Source organism: Mus musculus, chromosome 5 (genome assembly GCF_000001635.26).
Source record: "Mus musculus strain C57BL/6J chromosome 5, GRCm38.p6 C57BL/6J".
In the NCBI taxonomy this organism is placed as follows: domain Eukaryota; kingdom Metazoa; phylum Chordata; class Mammalia; order Rodentia; family Muridae; genus Mus; species Mus musculus.
In genome coordinates this window covers 149,928,194-149,947,824 of record NC_000071.6, presented here as the reverse complement: position 1 = coordinate 149,947,824, position 19,631 = coordinate 149,928,194, and the positions used below count along the sequence as shown (strand labels likewise).

The window sequence follows — 19,631 nt, the reverse complement described above, 5'->3', positions numbered from 1 at the left end:
ACTAGAGGCCTTTGCAAAATCAACCGAGTTTTAGCCTCAATGGCAACAGCTGTGTGAGAGATATGTGAGGGATGTTGTTTTGAGTCCTTTACTCAATGGGCTGGATGCCTTCCAGCTTGAGTGTCTCCAAGGAGAAGAAAGAATTCTACAGCAAGTCCAGGCAGTGGTTGAGCCCATACAACATCTGTGGAGAGGGAGGATGTCATGTGGACTTGACACAGAGCAAATCCCAGTGGGAGAGAGACTTCATACAGATCCCCAAGACAGTGGAGATGTCTGTGACTGAGTGACGATGCACTCACTTCTTCATCCCCAGGAAAGATGGAACTCAAATCTTGACATAGTCACGGAATTTGATAATGACAGACTACCTGGCATGGGCCATCAGGTGGCCATACAACCAGAGGTAAGCATTGTGAGCTGGCTTCTGTCTGATCCGCCAAGTTAGGAAGTACAGAGGGTCCAGAAACAATCAATCAAATGACAGAAATAAGAGAGCATGTAGCATAGGCACAGGACCAAGAATTCCCCCTTTGAAAGCACAGCTGAAGGATCTGAGCTCAGTCCCAAGGTGGTGTGGAGGATTTTCTTCTCTTCTTGCCAATGCCAAATGCATCTCTCAAGACTTTGCTCTGCTCCAGTTCCTTTACAATGCATCTTGGAGCGGTTTCTCTGTAATTTAGCTATTTCTATATTTGTTTTGTTTCTTGGTGCTGCCTAGCACCTGCCATTGTACTTTTAAAGCTACAGAATTTCTGTTTGAAAAAAAAAACAGAAGTATGCACGTAGGGGGTGCGTGACTCACAACATGATCCGGTGCCCCAGAGAAAGGGAAATTATCCTGGATGGTTTAGTGCTTCAAGACATAGAAGATCCAGATCTGTTTATTGCACAGAATTTTCTCTGTGTGAGGGACAGAGACTCAGCCCAAAATACCCATCCAACTTCTGTCATGTGGTGCCTGCTGTCTGTGAGGCCATCTCTTCTCTGTCATTGTGTCCAGGTCTTAAAAAACTGGCTCAGGTATAAAAGGACAAAGGGCGATCATTCTTACATCCTGGTTGCCCATGTTTGATTTCATTCAGGTGGAGCAGGAAGTTCTTGACCAGCCGTCCTTCTCTGCCCTTGACAGCTCCCATTACGTTAACTCGTGAAGGCTCTTTGTAGGCCCAGCTATCTCTTGCTGCCACCTGACTCTGCCATCCATCAAAGTACCTACCTGTTTCTAATGATGATGCACCCCCATCCCTCTGTTGTTACAAGATCCCCTATGGACCATGCATCACCGGGGATCCTATTATGATACAGAAATACAATGTTCCCCAGAAGTCTAATCTGCATTTTGACAATGGCTTTCAGTGACTTGTATGTGTACCCTAAGTCTGAGATGCCTGCAATGCCTCAAATCATAACTCATGTTTCAGACTTAGCCTTGTAGACCAAAACAAGAATGCTTCTCTGGCCCCAAGCTATGGTCTTAAAATAATGCCATCCTGGCATTATAATACCAACCAATGACATTTATCAGGGTGAACTTAAAACCCTTATCTTGATGTCATTGGGAACAATCCATTAGCAAAATTAAGATTTTATTTAACCCATGTCACACAGATTTATGTAACATGGTTTCAAATGGGGAAAAGTGTGGAGGGGAAGAAAATTAGACATAACTTACTATAGCTAGATAGATTTACAATGTAAGGATTAACACACGGTGGCTTGTAAAGAGAATGCTTCTCCAGGCTGTGCATATGGAAAATGGGGATGGATGAGGAAATTTACACATTTTGATATCACCTGAATTTTTTTTATCAGGAGTCTTAGTCAGTCTTAAATAAATTAATATGGTATTAAGATCAGGCACAAGAAGGAGACAGAAATAACTGGAAGTATTAAATCAGACTTGTGCACATATCACTCATGCACACAGCTGGATTGGCACCCCTACACTCTTACTGTCAAGGGACACAGAGCTGCAACAGTTCTGAGATTTATACCATGTGACACACTGTCTAGAAAGGAAGCATGGAGCTATTTGGTCAGGACAACATGCACACCAACATGTCATTCCCTTCCTCTTATCCCATTGGTGACTTGATTAAGTTTGTATGGCCAGGACAATATTTAATTGTGTGCCCCTTGGCTTGTACTTAGGCTTCAGAGTCCAAGTTAGCCAGTGGTTGGCCAACCTGGAGGCTATCTTGGTCATGTGAGTCTGTGTAATGAAGTTTCACAGACATGTGACCTGCACAACATCAAAAAAAAAAAAAAAAACAAAAACCCACTCTTGGATATACTTCAGCTCTGGAAGTGTGTAGCAATGTATTGATGTTCTCCAAGAAGTACACGCAGTACACTCTGAAGAGAGAGAAACTGAAAGAAACTCTAGGAAGGGATGCCGGAAGGCAACTCACAGTATCCACTTCTGATGTTCAGTTTTATCTGCCAACTTGACTCACAGATCCGGACTCACAGATACCCAGACAGCTGGTAAAACATTATCTCTGGCTGGCAAGTATGTTTGCTTCTTAAAGAGGCTGTGACTGGTGAGCTGTGGGGTGGGCTGGAGTAACTCAATCCTTTGAGGGCCCAGGTAGAACAAAAAGATGGGGGAAGCATGGGTGGTCTTGTTAGACCTGGGCAATTCTTCCATTCTGTGGCATCAGAGCTTCCGTCTCTACTGCCATTGGCCTCTGGGATTCAATCCACTGGCCCCTTAGAGTCTCAGACTCAGACTCAATTGAGTGTTACTTAAGAATTCCCTGGGTCTTCAATTTGGAGATATCAGACCATGAAATTTCTTAGTCCTTATGACCAAGTGAGGTAGAAAGCTCAATAAATACACTCCTTACGCTCATTGCTGGTTAGGTCCCCCTCTCCCCCCCCCCGCCCCCCCAATCTTGGCGTCTTTTTCCTTTCTGTCATTTTATCCTATTATCAAGGGCATCTGGCAACATCACTTCAGTTATTGTACTATAAACTCCAAATGGTCCTTCTTTAAAATCCTCATTTCCTTACAGATGTTGATTGTCTGGCAAATGTTGCTTTGATCCTTTTCTTTAACTCCTTGTATATGGTTTCTTTTAGTTCTTTGAATATACTTGTAGTCATTTATTTAAAATATTTTTCTACAAAGTCTAGGCTTCTCTGGGAATGGCTTCAAGTGATGTATTTGCTCCCTTGTGTAGATGCATTATCTTCCTGAATTTCTTTGCATGGTGTGTGTGTGTGTGTGTGTGTGTGTGTGTGTGTGTGTGTGTGTGTGTGAACAAGCACTTAACAAACTTGAGATGTCACACTTCTCCTGTCCCGTGGTTTCATGTTGCTGCTGGTGGTTTGCATGGAGGTCATTCTTCAAAACCTCTCTTCTGTCTTACATGGCCCCTGAGATCTCTATTCCATGAGTGGGATGGTCAGCTAACAATTCCAAAGGCAGCTCCTAACATGCATTGATCTCACCTGCATACACTGGGGACTGTCCACAGTGCAGCAGACATTACTGCATACACTGGGGTCTGTCCACACTGCAGCAGGCATTACTGCATACACTGGGGACTGTCCGCACTGCAGCAGGCATTATTGTATACACTAGGGTCTGTTCACACTGCAGCAGGCATTGCTGCATACATTGGGGACTGTCCACACTGTAGTGGACATTACTGCATTCACTGGGGTCTGTCCAAGCTGCAGCAGGCATTACTGCATACACTGGGGACTGTCCACACTGCAGCGGGCATTTGAGAACTCTATCCAGCCATCACTTACTGTCTGCCCAAAGGCTCAAAGTAATCCAAAGGTGAGCCATTGTGGTCTCCTGAGGTTGTCCCGGGACCATTTACAGCCCTGCACATGTACATGGTTTTCTGCATCCCCAAGAATGTGTCATAGCTTTTCAAACCTCACAGTGACTATGTCATTTAAATTTTTCCTTTTAAGATCTGATCCAGGGCTGAAGAGATGGCTCAGTGACTGGGGTTGCTTCTCCTCTTTCAGAGGAGCTGATCAAGTTCCCAGCATCCATGTCGGGGCTCACAAATACCTGTGTCTCCAGCTTCATGCGATCCAACACTTTCTTTTGGCCCCTACAGGCACCTCCATTTATATGCACATACACACACACAGACAAACAAACACACATAACTGAAAAAAAATTTTTTTTAAAGAAAGAGACAGCCAGTCCGTTCTTCCTTTCGAATGCCTTTTCACCCTCAGGTGCCTGCGATTGTTTTTGAAAAATGCCTCAGGTGTGAAGTGGTTTGCACAGAACCAATTCTGAGTGAGATCAAACAGAGACAGCAGAGAAAAGAACTTGGAAGGGAGCTGCCTCTCAGGTCAAGTAGAGACAATCCTCTGGGATGTGGGTGGCTTCGGGGAGCTCAGATCCATTCTGTGCCTTCTTGTGGCTGAGAGTTGAATGTTTTTTTTTTTTTTCAGCTACCCCGGTTTGGCTTTCAAGGGTACAGGAAGCAGGCAAAAGACCACTGATACGAGGAACTGACAAACCAGGAGGCTCGCCAGCCTGCTTACTAACATCCAGATGCTCGACTCCACGGCCTCTGGTAGTTTCTGCAGTGCTTTGATTGGCTTCACTCTGGGGAAAGGTAGATTTTGCTGCTTTTGTGAGTGTTCTAGCTGCTTTTCTAGAGCGTCAACTTCCTAAGCTCTCATCCTGCCATCCCAGATGCTGGCTGCACCCTCAGTTTATGCTTCAAGCGCACGGGTTGCTTTTTCAGTTATTTCTATAATTTATTTATGAGCTTTTGGAAATGGTGATCATCTCCATTCTTGATTGCACTTCCAATAAAGAACTTTCCTTCAAGGCTAGGTCAGAAAGAATGGAGAACCGGAGGCCAGCACGGCAAGCATTAGTCCCAGATGCCATCTGCGAGCTGGGAACGGACTGAGCACACTTCATAGAAGTGGAACCTTGGCTTAGACAGCACTGTTGTGCCATGGAGAAAAGTTAGGGCCTTATTTGAATAAAGCAGCCAGTACTAGAGCAGAAGGAGGAGGTGGGGAGAGGAAGAGGAAGAGGAAAAGAAGAAAAGGAGGAGGAAGAAGGAGGAGAAGATAAGGAAAAGGAAGGAAGGAGAGAAAGAAAGAGAAAGAAATAAAAAAGGGAAAGAAGGAAGGAAGGAAGGAAGGAAGGGTGGAAGGAAGGAAGGGAGGAAGGAAAGAAGAACGAAAGACAGAAAGAAGAACAGAAAGTTATATTTATGAAACACATGTTGAGGTTTTTGTCTTTTATTGCCTGTTGCAATGCTAAGGGCTTGCCCCCAAGACCTGTATGTGCAAGTAGCGACCTGCCCCCGAGTTAATTCTGCTTGGTGAATGAAGATGCTGACAGTCAATAATAGGGTAGAAGAGACATAGTTGAGTATACATTTATAAATCCTGATCATAGAACATCTTACTGCAAGCATTCTGATAATAAAGTCTTGGCTTAACTTTGCATGAAGAATAAAAGCAGCAGTATTCATCACTGGCTCATTAGCCTTGATCTCCTAAGAGCCACCGTGGGTACCGACATTAGTTTCCACCCATCTTTTCCTATGAAGGCATAGAATCCGGTTAGTACTGTCTATCACCACAGCCCCAAAGTAATCAAGTGTGCCCATTCCTCCTGAATTTCATCCCAGTAGGAACCTTCTCCCAGTCATACAGTTACACATACCAGAGAATTAGCATAACCTGCTTCAGAGAATGCTCTCTTCTTATGACCGATAGCATATGTTTTTGTACAGGCAGAAATGCTTAAAACTGAGGATAGGAGATTATCACCTTAATTTGGTTTTCTGTTGCTATGCTAAAGCGATAGAAGGGAGAGAAGGTCTGTTGGGCTCATAGTTTCAGGTTGCAATTCATCACAGCTAGGGAGGCTGTGTCATAGCAGTGGGAGCTTGGGAGAACTCATCACACCCACCATCAAAGGCAAAGAGCATAGACAAACACACCCATGCTGCTCAGACAGCTGCTCCCACTATTGTACAATCTGGGATCCTCTGCACAGGGAATGATGCCACCCACAGTGGATGGGTCTTCCACTAATTAAGGTGATCAGTCATACATTTGCTCACAAGCCAACATAATCCAGACAAGCCCTCACTGGGGCTTGTTTCCTGGGTTGTTCTAGGTTCTGACAAGTTGACAAAGCCAGGCAGCACAGCCATCATCTTCCTGGGCTGGGAGAACAACTCTCAACAGGTAGAGGGAGACTTCCATCAGCACCCAGCTCAACATCCGCTCTCCCTCCTGTTGTGAGTTAACCATTCATATTCCTAATGACAACTCCTTGTACATGAGAATTCACCTCCTTCCTACTCAATGACATGATTTCAAAAATGACCCCTTTCATCCCCATAGAATATTCTATAATTTCTCCTACTTAGAAATCAGAACTGTCTTTCACTCTCACATGGGCCCCCAAAGAGCAGTTCATTTCTTTGTTCCCCTTTAAAGTGCAGTGAGTTTTACAGCTCATTTAGATCTGCCATTCACGCTTTCTTCTCTTGTGTTCTCATGAACCCTCTTCAGCCAAGCCAAATCTTAGTCCTCCTCATACCAGACCATATTGCTACATTCACTCTGGTTAGACATTGTCTCCTCTTTGACCCACTTGCTTGCTTCTTATATTTCCTTTCCATAGCTATGGCTATTCAGATTCAGTCTCTCTGACCTTTCCCTGCTCCCCAAGCCCTTAGTGTTGGAATGTCCAACACATTAGTTCTCACTCCCCTCCAAGCCCTCAAACAGCTCATCCATCCAATCACAAGATAATTGCAACCAGTCACACATGCATTTAGGCACTAAAATGTACGGAGTACTCCCGGTTTATTTCTTCAGCCCAGACCTCTCCTTGAACTTCACATCCATATATCTGACTAATTGTTTGACATCTCTGTTTGGACATCTAATAAATGGCTCAAAATCATGCTCAAAATTTATCATTTCTCATCCTCCCCATTACAATATCTGCTCCCCCAGCAGACTTTGGCATCTCAAAAAGTCCACCCTGCTGACTGCTTAGAACCTGGGGCCATCTTGGATCCCTTGTCTGTCACCAGTCTCTCCCCACAGCATATCTTGTCAGCTCAGCCTCCAGACTACATCCAGAATCTAATTGCTTCTGCTGAGTTTTGTTTGTGCCGAATTGCTCAAAGTTCCTGCTCTGTTTCACCTGGTCTACTGTTGCTATCTTCTGACTGACCTGTCTGCTTTCTCCTCATGCTCTTTTTGCAATTTAGTCTTAAAGCAGAACCCAGAGCAATCCTGTTGGATCCTAAGACAGATACAGGCCATCTTAGTACAAAGTCTCCAATGCCTGTACGTCTGATACAAAGTAAACCCCAACAACCTTAGGTTGTCTATCAAGCCTTAAGGCCTTGATTCCCTTTCCTTCTTCACCTCATCTCTGGCTACTCTCCTTCATGCTCCCTCTCCTCCCACTGTGTTGATTTCTTGGTGCCAAGCACTCTTCTGCCTCAGGACCTTCACATCTGCTGTCGCCGCTGCTGCTATCTGGAAGTCCATCCTCCTCTTGCATGTGTCTGGCTCCTCCCTTTTCTCAGGTCTTTGTTCAACTGCAGTCTTCCCAATGAGTGCTTCCCCGAGCCTTTTATTCAAAACTTGAACATCCTCCTGAGCCGCTGACATACTTTGATCCACTAATTTTTACTTTCATTTTTCTGAAGTACTTTATAATTAGATAGATGATTGGTAGAAAGATAGGTAGGTAGATAGATGATAGATAGATGATGGATGGATAGATAGATAGATAGATAGATAGATAGATAGATAGATACATGATAGATGGATGATAGATGGATGACAGACAGATGAATAATAGATAATAGATGGATGATAGATAGGTGATGGATGGATAATAGATGAAGATGATAGACAAATCATGGATGGATGGATGATAAATGATATGGATAGATAAATAATGATAGATAGATAGATAGATAGATAGATGATTTAGATGGCACGAATGACCTAGATATAAAGCATTGTAAGTACCTAGAATTGTTCTAGGCATACAAAGTTATCTATTAGATGCTAGTTGGTTGAAGGTGAATGTTGTGATTCTGTTTCATGGAAATACTAGACAGTGAGAGGCAGAATTCTCTTCAGAAGAAAGTACACTTTACTATATGAATGAAGGTTTTCACTTAGGTCTAAAAGGTCAAAATGGGATGTGACTTAGGAGCACGAAATCCTCATAGGTGAGAATACAATCTGTGTGAGTGACATAGAACCAGTGGACAGTGAGCTGCGGGCACCAAGTCTGTGGATGGAGCAATAAGATTGAGTTCAGAGTGGCAACTCTAAATGTTACAATAAGGAGATGCCAAACATTAGCTGAGACAGGAGAGTCTAACTGTATCAAAATGCAATGAATGCACTTAGCAGACACAGCCAAAGAGAGGGGACATCAGGAAAATTTTGCCAGCATGTAATTAAGAAGAAAAAGCAGAGCCAGGCAGTGGTGTCGCATGCCTTTAATTCCAGCACTTGAGAGACAGAGGCAGGTGGATTTCTGAGTTCGAGGCCAGCCTGGTCTACAGAGTGAGTTCCAGGACAGCCAGGGCTACACAGAGAAACCCTGTCTCAAAAACCAAAAAGAAGAAGAAGAAGAAGAAGAAGAAGAAGAAGAAGAAGAAGAAGAAGAAGAAGAAGAAGAAGAAGAAGAAGAAGAAAAGAAGAAGAAAAGAAGAAGAAGAAGAAGAAGAAGAAGAAGAAGAAGAAGAAGGAGGAGGAGGAGGAGGAGGAGGAGGAGGAGGAGGAGGAGGAGGAGGAGGAGGAGGAGGAGGAGGAGGAGAAAGAAGGAGAAGGAGAAGGAGGGAGAAGGAGAAGGAGAAGGAGAAGGAGAAGGAGAAGGAGAAGGAGACGGCGACGGCGACGGAGAAGAAGAAGAAAAGAAGAAGAAGAAAAGAAGAAGAAGAAGAAAAGAAGAAGAAGAAAAGAAGAAGAAGAAAAGAAGAAGAAGAAGAAGAAGAAGAAGAAGAAGAAGAAGAAGAAGAAGAAGAAGAAGAAGAAGAAGAAGAAGAGAAGAGAAGAGAAGAGAAGAAGAAAAAGCGGGAGGAATTAGGAGTGGTTAAAAGACAAAGGGATTAAAGGAGGACTCCTAATGTGGCAATGAGTGGAGTCTTGATGAAACGGGAGGGGGGGGGGGACAGACGGACGACTCAGAGGAAATGTTTTGAATGATAATGACTGAGTATTTTGCAAGATTTAAAAACATTTCATGTTTCCAGGAAGTTTACTGTTGTGAAAAGCATCCTAAGAAGATAGCGTTACTTCTAACCAACTTTCTCACAATTGAGGTTAAAAGCCCAGGGGCTTAATAACTCAAGACAAAAGAAATCGACATCCAATTCAGTTTTCTGTGCAGCTATGACTCAGGAATAAAAGTAAAATATTTGTGAATTTATTTCTGAAAGTTCTATTAAATTATTTTCTTCAAAACCTGGGGAAATGATTCGTTGATAGTCCGGAAAACAAAAACAAAAACAAAAACAGATGGGTAGACAAGAATATGAAAATTATTTAGATAAATCCTAATTGATTTATCCATTACACACATGTACATATGTTTTAGTACATAAAATTATGATAGTGGTTAAAAGAGTTTATGGACCCATTTGTAATTCCAATCTCATAATTCAACTTGATGTGTGTTTGAAGTCTCTGTGGCATGTCTATGCAAATTTCTGAGGCTCTTAATGTGACTCCTGGTTTAAGTGGTCTGCTACATTGGTATCTCTGAAGGTGGATGGATTTTTTTTTTTCCTTGAAGGCAGATTATTTTTTCTTCTACCTGTTACCATACTGCTTATGATTGTGTGACAAACATGCCAGCTGTCCATCACTATAGCAAAATACTTGATATAAATAACTTCTGGGTTGCTCTGATAAAAGACCATGATAGAGAGCAACTTACAAAAGAAAGAGTTCTTTGGGGCATATGGGTCAAGAGGGATGAGAGGCCAGCATGGTGGGTCGGCATGGCAGCAAGCAGCAGCGTGGTAACAGGAGCAGAAAGCTGCAAGCCTGCATACTGAAATGGAACCTCAAAGCAGAGACAGAGTCAGAAATAGGGTGAGGATCTATAATCTCAAAGCCCTCCATCAACTGGGAACCGACTGATCAAATACTGAAGCTTCTGCAAAGTGAGGGTGAGAGAGGGCAGAGCCACGGCTTCAGTATAATGGCCACATGCATGCCCAAATGACCCCTGTTCTCCCAGGAGACTTCGTACATCCCATCACCTCCCAATAGTGTCATTAGATGGAGTATAAATCACATGAGCCGTAGGGAGACGCTGAAGATACAAACCATAACAAGATCCAATCTGCTCTCCTCCCCCTCCCCCTCCCCCTCCCCCAGCCCTGACGTTTGGAATGCACAAACCCTAAGACTGGGGTCAATGTGGGGCTTACCTTGTAAATGCCTTTGTTCTTAAAGACCAGACTCTTGAGCTATCTACTGTTCATTGACTGAAAATGGCCGCCTCTTATATTTTTATTAAAGTTTAAAATTATGTGGTCAAAGGATAAATTATGAATTCTTCCCTTGTGGCAAGTGCTAAGTCCTAACTCATTAATTATTTTTTTGGCTTAAGGTTTCCTTTTGTGGCTATAGTGATAAATGATAATATGGTAGGTTATTAATCTCCTTCAAAACACTGTATTGCTGCATCCATACAAGTTTTAATTGGAAGTGTTTTTGGTTTGATTTTATGTTTTTCTGTGTTCATTATTTATTAGAGTTACTTATAATTGTATTCTCTCTTATATTTAAATTTAAACTTTTTACGTGTTTGAATATTTTACCCGCATGTTTGTCTATGCCCCACATGTGTTCAGTGTCTGTGGAGGTCAGAAGAGGGCATCAGATCCCCCGGAACTGAAGTTACAGAGGGCTGTGAGCCACTATGTGGGTGCGGGGTATGGAACCCAAGTCCTCCGTAAGAGCTACTGATGCTCTTACCTGCTGGGCAATGTCTCCAGCCACTACTTATTTACAATTGTATTTAGTAAAAGACAAGTCCATGAATTTCATAGTCATTTTATCTATTGGAGTCCCCAACCCAAAACCAACCCAAATGATTCTCCAGAGGAGAATGAGCAATGAATACTACATTTATACATACAGTGGGATTTCACTTGTCAATGAAAAATAAAAATCTCACTCATGCAGCCACATAGGCTTAGATTTTTCAAGACCTAGTTTAATGAGGGTTCTTAAATGTGAGATTAAATATTTTCAAGCCCACTGTCCAAAGGTAGGAGAGAAAAGATAGTAAATAAGACAAGAGGATTTGGACCTGTTAAGAAGTAGTTCTTTGGGGACAATTCCTAGGACTTGGGGACATTGTTAGGATGCCAGCAGTCCAGCTCAAAAAGTGTCACCAAACATGAATCAGTTGTAGCCTCCGCAAAATCAGCATGAGTCCTCAGAAGCAGCCAGAACCAGCCAGAATACCAGGAGAAGTTCTCTGCTGTGCCTTTCTCCGTGAAGTAGAAATCAGTGAAAACTGGAGACCAACAAAGCATTGCACAGCTAGCTGTATAAGCTGTCTGTTGGGTCCGACTTATACTCTCTCCAAACATCACATGTCCTCTCACGGGTCTGCTTCAGCAAAATATCACATGAGTCTGCATCAGGGAGAGCATCACATGACACAGCCAGACATTTTCACTTCATAGTCACATAGACAAAACGAAACATCCCATGGGAAAGAGTCTAGACCAAGGGGCGGGGACAAGGGAGGCCACAAAACAGTATGCAAAAGTCAAAGCTAATTTTTACAGCACGAACAATCAAATGTGATTGTTGATCCTCATTGCCAACCTGATGGATTTAAAATCACCCAGGAGATTGTCAAAGCATACCTGTGGGTGTGCCTGTGAGGACCTTTCCCTGGAGTGGTAACTGATAGGGGGAGTCACCCCTTGAGTATGGTGGCACTGTCCCATGGGGTGGGTTGCTATACAGAGTAAAAGGAGAGAGAGGGAAAGGTGGTTGAAATCTTCCTTTTGCCTTCCTCTGTCCTGATTGGTTGCGAGTGACTATCTTCCCTCTCCACACCCTCCCGCTGCTATAATGTCATACCAGAAGTACAAGGAAATCATATCACTGGGAATTGAACCCCTGAGACCAAAAGCCAAAGTAAATCCCCTTCTTCAAGTCTTTTCTGCCAGGCATATTGTCAGGGCAATGTGAAGAGTAGCCAACTGCAGGTGCCCTGGGAGGGGCTGGGAAGGGTGGAGGTGCAAGAATTGACTAAGAGAGGGTGAGTTGGGGCCGGGGGTGTGTGGGGGGGGGCGGGCGCTGACATTCATGGAAGAGACTTGAAGGGAAAACATCGGCCTTTTTAGGTATTCTGGTTCATAGATGATGCACCTGCGATACCCATTTGGGACAAACCTGGGCTTCTGGAACTGAATAAGGATAAGTAATAAAAGCTTGTAGGAACTTTGAGACTCCTTTCAAAAAACAAACATTTGGGTGAATGGTATTAAAAATATCTGAGAATGACAGAGCAGCAAACAGCTTATTTAAAGAGATGATGACTGTGTGCTTCTTAACGCACAGAAAGATAAAAACCACCTAAATGCAGGGAGCTCAAAGGCCACCCATCAGTCAGACTGAACTCAGCCAGGTTTTCCCCAAAGTGTACCAAAATCCTCAAAGACAAAGGATAGAGAAAAGATTCTCAAGGTAGTAAGAGAAAAGAAAGGCACCCCCTCTTATCCTGGGTATGTGCACACACACGCACACACATGCACACACACACACACACACACACACACACACACACACACACACACACACGTATCCCAAATTGCCTGACGGAGAGCAGAAGAGGAGACTCTCACAGAACTGAGAAAGAAGAAAACCTCCCAACCCAGAGTACAGCACAGGGCCAGGGCACAGGTGTCGTCTAGACATGGAGTGGGGACCAGGGTATGCCTGACAAACAGAAGTTGGATGTTTCTGCATCAGACCTTTCCTGTAAGATATGCGCAGGATCTCCATGTGAGAGAGTAAAAGGACAACATCACCAATACAAAACTCACTTAGCAAGAGGAGAATACAGACAAGTTCAGGCCATATACCTAGTTAGAGAACAATAAACTCTAAAACTTCTTGATGAACTCAAAGGGAGCAAAGCCTCAGGATGGGGAGGAGGGTGGTAGGGTATAGAATCTATCCCAAATGACACTTTAATGATGGATACATGTAACATACATTTGCCCAAACCCCACAGACTTTCTAACACAATACAAACTATGGGCCTTGATCAGTGATAATATACCAATATTGGCTCACGTACTATAAGTATGTACCACAGCATCACACAATTTAATAATCCAGAAAACTGGGAGGGGGGCTGAGTGTGTTGGCATATGTGAGAATTTCCCTTACTTCCTATTCATTTCTCCTATAAATCTAAAACCTTTCTAGGAATAAATTCTATTAATAATTCTAAAAGAACCCCAGAAGAACCAGTCAACCCCTGCCTCTCAGCATGCACTCCTAACAAGTTCCAGATTTCTTTGTGTCCTCTTCTTGCTCTGGTCTCCTTAGTTTTAAACCTTAAAACTCAGTGTAGGCTCCCCAGATGGCTTCCTCCCACCCCCGTATAGATCTTATTGTTTCAAATTCTATATTCACTACATTTAAATAGAGGCATTCTTCCTGAGATAATCTTACTGTGGTTACAGGTCCCTTTTAGTTAGTTTTTTTACAAATGAGATCTTTGGTAAAAAAGAAATATAGATGCTATGGCCTAAAGCTTTGAATCTATTGGATTGGAGATCTTGAGGCTATAACTCTCTGATGTGCAAGCGAAATAATTTAAGCCTCCTCTTTGAGGTGAGACACCATAAAATCAGAAATACGAGCACTCCTTGAAGAAGGGAGTCATGTTTTAGTGTGTCCTAAGAAGTCTTCGAGACGCAGGCAGTATGATTGGGAGAGGTTGCTGGGTTGTAAATCCTCCCGGATGCAGGGTAGAACTCAGGACTGAAGGCCTAGGGCACACAATCCAGGGCTCTAACTCCTAATTTCAGTGAAGAAGTCATATGGGAAACGTGTATACTCCTCTTTCAGAAGTGTTAGCTTCCTTTCAACCAAACCAGACACAGCTTGTGATGGCAGGTAGTTCCCCCGGCAAGACCTTAACTGTAGGTGTGATCACTGGGATTGTGTGCAGAGTGTGGCTTAGAAAAAAGTTTTAAAAAGCCACAAACACCTTGAAGCTAGAGGTGGCTCCTTAACTGTACTTTTCGGTGATACTTTGTTTTAGAATCAAGAAAGTGTGCTTGATTTTCTCTGTATCCAAACCGTTTGTTCCACATCTACAACAGCAAAGGTTCAGGCATAGTTCGAGGTTCCGAAACCCTCAAGCTGCCCCCCACCCACATGGCCCCTTATTTCCAACATCATTACTTCTGCCACTAATCTGTTTGTCAGACACCTGGTCCACTAGAATTATGCTTCTTAGCCTAGCTAGTGTCTCGCCAGCAATAAATGCTCAATTTAAGTTCATTGTTATTAATTTGGTTGTTAATTAAGTTGCAGAAGGAACTGATGAATTTCTTGAGTCTCCTGCCCTTGATCTCAGGCGAATAGGCAAACATTGTCTCAGGAGAAATGTGGGTAGTGATGTTTATGGACTGAACTGTGCGTCCCCTGTGCTCTCGGAGTGTTAGGACTTTTAAAGGAATAGCCAAGCTGATGAAGGCTTGCTTAGTGCAATTCACCTGTGACCCTTGCAGAAGGATGGGAGGACACACATGCATGATCTATTACTTAATATATAATAATGCTTATTACTCTTGTAGGGGTGACAAGAAAGAGGTCAGGGGGTGCTTCCTTTCCTGTGGCCACAGAAATAAATTAGAAGCACTACTGAAAGTCAGCCGTGTCTGTGAATGCACGTGTACCTGTGCGTGCACATGCGTGTGCGTGTTAGGGTGGAAGGGTCTGATTTCTAAAGACTGAAATCATACAATATCACCTCACTACCACTCTTAGAGGGTCTCTCTCTATATTTCCGGGGACCCAAGGAACTAAAGGGGCTTTCTGAGGCACACGGTTCTCTGAGTTGTAAAGCTGAGCAGCCCAGCTGCTCATACTGTAGTATTTATTATAGAATAGTGTGCTCTTCCATTCACCTTATAAAAAGACAGGAACTGGCTTCTTCATTGTAGTTGGCTTCAACCCACCAATGCCATGTGAATTTGCTGTTTAGATGATGCGCTTTGACTCCCCAGCCTCACGACCTCTCCATGTGAATCTACATATGGACTGGAGAGGGAATTGGCTGGTGAGGTTAGCTGTAATTTCCTCTGCTTCAGTTTCTGCCTCCAGGCTCCTGCCCTGAGTTCCTGCCCTGGTTGCCTTGACGACAGATTGTAACCTACAAGCTGAATAAATCCTTTCATCCTGACCAAGTTGCTCTTGGTCAGTGTTTTACCACCGCAACATCAAGCAAACTAGGACACCATAAGGAAGCTTTTCTCCTCTGTTGTGATGCTGTATTTCAAGAATACTGCCTCAGTAGATTGGTGTGTTTCTTTAACAGTCAATGCATCGCCTTCCACTTCCAGCTTGGAGTCTCCTTTTACATTGAAGCCCTCCTAAATAATTTACATCCTTGTGGCTCCTCCTGTTCTGTGAGTCTAAGAGAAAGTTTCATCTCTACGTCGTTTGCTGTATTAAAAATATTGATTTGCAAGCCAGCACATTGTTTCGCGTCTAATACATATTAAACAGTACATCTTCCCAGCCACAATAGCATCCGTTATAGGACAGGCAAAGGGTATACCACAGCACCCCAAGGAGGAGAAGAGAAATTAAAGGTGCCTCATTAGTAATTATCTCATGATGAATTACTGTGGCATTGTCTTACCAATCAATAGCCTGTATCTGGAATCAGCAGGGCTGAGCTCCCGGACTGGAGATCAGTTAGCGTGAGGGAAAGGTCAGAAGGACTGAGTCTGGGTGAGCTACTGCTAAGCAGCAGCTGGAGGGGAGGGACAGAAGTCACACAGGGTAGAAAGAATTCATAAAGCAAAGACTGGAGCTGGCTACCAGTCCATGGCCATGAGCATCCTGCTTGCTTTAGAATAGGCAGGATCCACTTCTCACTCGGTCATTTCTTCCATGCTAAGTCATGTGGAAACCACAGAACGCTGTCCAAATCAATCTCCCTGAATTAATTTGTCTTGGGCAAAGTACATATTCTTGATTGTCAGTGGTTTCTTCAATATTCCTGCAAGAAGTTGTTTTTCTTGTTGTGAATGAAGCTTAAAATATTGTGTGTGTGTGTGTGTGTGTGTGTGTATGTATGTATGTATGTATGTTAGATGTTTTCTTTGGGGGATTAAAAAAGAAAACGATTCCCTCAGCAATAGTATACAGCTTTGATCATTCTTTTCCTAACTACATTATGTGGTGTTTGCAGCCAGACCTCCACATCCTTAGAGTCAAGTAAACAGGTTAGAAGAAAAATTGTATCTGCACCAAGTCTCTCCAGTCCTCTTTAATCTTGTCGACATTTTCTAAGCTGCACCGTGGAACAAATGAGTATAGTCTTCACACTGGGTACCACAAGTCCTCTCTAAATGATTTAAGGTATATGGGAGCACCTGTATGCTCTGTAAAAACACTACACTGTTTTCTGAAGGAGACTTGACCACATGAGGGTTTGAATATTTAGTGATAAAGGGGGTTTTGATGAAGCCAATCTCCACCAATACTGAGGGACCACGGCACCTGGAAGGACACGCGCAAGAGGACAATAAATTCACAAGGAAATTCAGATGTCTCAAATGTCCTTTCTTGAGATTAGATTTCCAGCAACTCATGAAAGGGAAATAGGCACAGAAGAGCCAGGAAGTCTAACAAGACTCATACTCAAACACTCACACGTGCACAACACACATACACACACACACACACACACACACACACACACCACACGGATTTACTCTTACTAAAATAGTTTTACATGCCCAATATTCCTTTCACGACCAACAGTGATGGTGTAGCTAGCAGATGGTCACCTGACCCTAGGACAGTGATGGCACAGTTATGAGATGGTCACCTGACACTAGCTCAGTGATGGTGTGGCTAGCAGATGCTCACCTGACTCTGACGTCACCTGTTTCCTTTTTCCCCGTGGCTAGTAGCATTTAAGTGAGTTTCAGCTGCAATAAAATTAGAATTCTCTAGAGTGGTGGGATGAGTGGTTTCCACATCTAAAGATGCTAAATAAGGCTGTGACAGAAACCACTGGTGGATGGGATACTGAGGGACTGAGCAGGCAAAACTGGAGCTCAGAGGGATCCTCCCACAGCTGCCCAACAGCAGATCTCACTGCAACACCCAGAGTGCAGTTCTGTTGTGCTAAATCCCAGCAGTGAAAGCCTGCATGGCCCAGACTTCCCCTTTGTAAAAGAATCTAGGAGTGGGCTTTGAAGCCCCCACCCCCACCTGGAGCAGGTAGGTCTAAAGGACAGTCCCCCTGTATCCTGGTCCATTTTTCTGCTTTATTTTTCCTTAATGACTCCAGCTGCCAGGTGATATAAAAAGCTGGGATTTCCATGTCTGATCTTCTCTCTCTCTCTCTCTCTCTCTCTCTCTCTCTCTCTCTCTCTCTCCCTCTCCCTCTCCCTCTCCCTCTCCCTCTCCCTCTCCCTCTCTCTCTCTCTCTCTCTCTCTCTCTCTCTCCCTCCCTCTCTCCTTCCCTCCCTCCCCCCACCCCTCATATTCCCGAAGCCATGGTCAAGTGCAGGATGAACTTTAAAAAAAAAAAAAAGCAGTTTCATGATTCCCTTTTACTGTGACTCAGGTGAGGAGATACGTAGATGCCTTGACAACAACAAAAGGATCTGGCCCTGTGTCCATCTACACCATCAGTAGCTCCTTTGTCAGTAACTCACACAGAGCAAGTTGGGTGGGGTGGCACAGGTCTGTAACCTTAAGTCCCAACACAAGTGCGAGTCTGATGATACTTAGAGACCAGATCAAAGACAGCCTTGAGTGTATGAGACTCTGTCTTAAAAGTTAAAAATAAAATAAAATAAAATAAAATAAAAAATAAAAGTATGGAGGGAGGGGAGAGTGAAAGTTGGAGTGAGGGAGGGGATGAGAGAAGGTAGGGGAGGAAAAGGGAAGGACAGAGAGGAAGAGGGGGGGGAGTGGGGGTGGTTTTACAGAATCACTTATTCCTGTTGTAAAAGAGACAGGAATGTTAGAGAAAGTGACAATCCTAAGATAAAACATCAATATATTTTTAAGACTTCAGGAAACTTCCATAAAGATCAGAGCCAGGGCAATCTCCAGTTTTCGGACTTTTACGTCCGTACACCACTTGAATCTCTGATGATGAAAGCATGTAATATTTCATGACAGAAAATTGTCAAGCTACTATGTCATCCTGTAACCATATGGAATCTCCACCAACCCGTCTGCTTTTGTGGTGATCTATGCTTAAAAAAAAAAGAAAAAAGAAAAAAGTATATGCTGGAAATTTCAGACAATAAATCGAAGACTTTCAGTACTATAGCACAGAAAGCTTTCAGAGGGAGTGCACACACATGTATGTGTGCATGCGTGTCCTGGGTGGGGTCAATCTACACTGACAAAGTCTAAGGAATTCCAGTACTGACTTGGATATGTAATATAGCGGCCAAGATCACACAGTGTTTTCTTCGAGTGGGTTTACAAACCTGGGTTCCCTGGCTGACAGGAGCTTGGCAGAGTCCATCCACTCTCCAGGCAGTCGAGGAGCTAATTTTCTACACTGGGACCATGTCACCTGTGGATGGTCTTCCTGCTGATGGTCTTCCTCCATGGATACAAGATGACTGGCTGTGAGCACGGCCTTCATTAGTGACCAACCCAGGGTAATGAAATTATGCCCTGCGACTCAGTTTTCCTAGCTAGGAAATTAGATAATAAAATTAGTAGTTTTGCTTTTAAGAAGATTATGGGAGAGATGATGCAGGGCAAAGTACAGCCCAGTCAACATCAGATATGACAGATTAAAAGTTTAAAATTCTGATTAACTGCCACCAGGAATGATGTATATATTAAATAGAAAATAAGAATAGATTTGGAGATAGTAAAACTAGGAAAAGAACTGTGTTATGGGCCAAGTAATATTCCCCTAGGATTCAAACTTTGAACTCCTAACTCCCAATACTTCAGAATGGGGATGAAGAAGTTGGAGTGGGAGCCTTAGAGAGGGGATAAAATTATAGCTTTATTGTTTTCATATTTTATTTTAAATACATTTATTACATTCTTAATTTATATATTACATAATTTATAATAAATATATAAGAATAAAATACTCTATTACATTATTTTTAAAATATTTATATTTTATATTTTAAATAATTTATTTATTTTTACTTTGTGTGCATTTGTATTTTGTCTTCATTATGTCTGTGTGAGGATATTGGATCCGTGCAGTTACAGACAGTTGTGAGCTGCCATGTGGGTGCTGGGAATTGAACCTGGGTCCTTTAGGAAGACTAGTCAGTGCTCAGAACTGCTAAGCCAACTCTGCCCCTTCCCCAAGAGGTGATAAAGTTAAAACAAGGCGT

The 19,631-nt window shown here is 43.1% G+C and overlaps 1 long non-coding RNA gene across 2 annotated transcripts; it reads left to right on the top strand.

The window, feature by feature from the left end:
- Positions 1–267: 267 nt before the first annotated feature.
- Gm38754 lies at positions 268–15,755 on the top strand. 2 transcript variants are annotated; one of them, XR_868744.1, is made up of 4 exons: positions 268–406; positions 4,213–4,331; positions 4,435–4,601; positions 15,372–15,755. It is a non-coding gene; the product is annotated as a predicted gene, 38754 (long non-coding RNA). The 2 variants fall into 2 exon arrangements; XR_868743.1 differs by lacking the exon at positions 4,213–4,331.
- Positions 15,756–19,631: the final 3,876 nt, after the last annotated feature.